Source organism: Lathyrus oleraceus, chromosome 6, assembly GCF_024323335.1.
Source record: "Lathyrus oleraceus cultivar Zhongwan6 chromosome 6, CAAS_Psat_ZW6_1.0, whole genome shotgun sequence".
Classification (NCBI taxonomy): Eukaryota; Viridiplantae; Streptophyta; class Magnoliopsida; order Fabales; family Fabaceae; genus Lathyrus; species Lathyrus oleraceus.
This window is the reverse complement of record NC_066584.1, coordinates 110,016,458-110,018,522: the sequence shown is the minus strand read 5'-3', so window position 1 is coordinate 110,018,522 and position 2,065 is coordinate 110,016,458. Positions and strand designations below refer to the sequence as shown.

Here is a 2,065-nt window from a genome sequence, read left to right as displayed (position 1 = left end):
ACCTGATATAGTCCTATAGTGAGATTCTTTCGTTGCACGGTATAGACTAAGGTAAAAAAACAAAAACTAATCTTCTTTCTCTTATTTCCCCCGATTGTATGCCAAGTACTCGCTCACAAGACGATAACTTAGCACCACCAATCCCAGAATTAAACCGTTTCTTATATATAAGACGCCGATTACTATAGTATCAACAAAAGTATGATAGTCCCGATATCTTCTTTCCTACTAAACCAGAAGAAAAACCAACCATGGCTGAAGAAGAACCACAAAATCGTCCTCTAAAATTCTACGCTACCCCGTCCCAACAAGAACCTCACAACAGCATTGTTGCCCCCACTATCAATCGGAACGATTTCGAGATGAAACCCTCACTATTATCAGCCGTCCAACAACATCAATATGCTGGAAATCCTACGGACGACCCTAAGGAACACCTGACCAAGTTTGTGCAGTACGCCGATACTATAAAGGCGAATGGTGTATCTCAAGATGCGATAAGACTGCGCCTCTTTCCTTTCTCACTAAGAGACAGAGCTTGGGCTTGGTTGCAATCCTTGCCCTCCAACTCCGTTACAACATGGGAAGAACTGAAGAATGTTTTCTTATCCCGATATTTTCCGCCGAGCAAAACTGCTATGCTGAGAGCTCAAATCAACGGATTTCGACAAAAAGATGTAGAATCTCTATACGAAGCATGTGAGAGATACAAGGACATGATGAGGATATGTCCATATCACGGTCTCGAAGACTGGGTGATCATTCACACATTTTACAATGGGCTTCTGTATAACACAAGACTTACAGTAGACGCTGCCGCGAGCGGTGCACTTATGGACAAGCCATACAACGAAGCCTATCAACTCATTGAAAACATGGCCCAAAACCATTGCCAATGGGGAGGTGAAAGAACTCCAGTAGAAAAGTCCCAAACAAAGGGTGGAATGTACGAAATCAGTAGCCTTGACCATGTCCATGCCAAGGTAGATTCCCTTGTTCAAAAGTTAGATAACTTGACCATACCACCCACGGCCACCGTGGCTGCTATAACTCCAAATTGTGAGTTATGTGGAAACCCTGGACACACTGCACAAGAATGTCAAATATTAGAAGGAGTCCCAACCGATCAAGTAAACTATGCACAAGGAAATCCCTATTCCAATAGCTACAACACAGGCTGGAAAAACCATCCTAATTTTTCTTATAAGAATAACAATGCCCTGTATGCACCTGACCAAGCACCAGCTGTTCCGCCTGGATATCAAAAGCCAACTAATAATGCTCCTAACATGCCTAGGAAGTCAAATCTTGAATTAATGATGGAAAGCTCCATAACTACCCAAGCTCAGACAAACAAAGACTTCTTGAACCAAAACATACATACTAGCGAGCAATTTAAACAACTAGCGAGCAAAGTAGACGCCTTATCCACCCACAATAAAATGCTTGAAACACAGATTTCACAAGTGGCTCAACATCAAGCATCTACAGCCGCTCCAACTGGAACATTTCCTGGACAGTCGCAACCTAATTCAAAAGGACATGCAAATGCCGTTATACTGAAGAGTGGAAAAGAAATAGACGGACCCGTAGATCCAAGACTCCAAAACCCTGCCATGTACCAAAAACCAAACAAAACTACAACTGAGCAGGTGAGTGAACCGAAGGAAATAGAAGATAATACCCAAGAGGCCGGAGAGAAAGAAAAACCTTATGTGCCTCCACCTCCTTATAAACCACCCATTCTGTATCCTTAAAGGCTCACAAGTTCTAAAACTGCAAGTCAATTTAGGAAATTTGTTGAACTTCTGAAGCAATTAAACATTACAATTCCCTTTACAGAAGCCATCACACAAATGCCCTCATATACCAAATTTCATAAGGAGATCCTATCCAATAAGAAAAAGATTGAGGATAACGAAACAGTTACACTTACTGCAGAGTGTAGCGCAATAATCCAAAATAACATGCCTCCCAAACTAAAAGACCCAGGTAGTTTTTCCATACCCTGCGTCATTGGAAAATTCGTCATAGACAAAGCTCTATGTGATCTAGGAGCCATCAT

The 2,065-nt window shown here is 41.9% G+C and overlaps 1 non-coding gene across 1 annotated transcript; it reads right to left on the bottom strand.

Moving 5' to 3' along the window:
* Window positions 1-638: 638 nt before the first annotated feature.
* On the bottom strand, window positions 639-745 carry LOC127098890 (small nucleolar RNA R71). Its single transcript, XR_007793574.1, has one exon. It is a non-coding gene; the product is annotated as a small nucleolar RNA R71 (small nucleolar RNA).
* Between the last annotated feature and the right edge of the window lie 1,320 nt (window positions 746-2,065).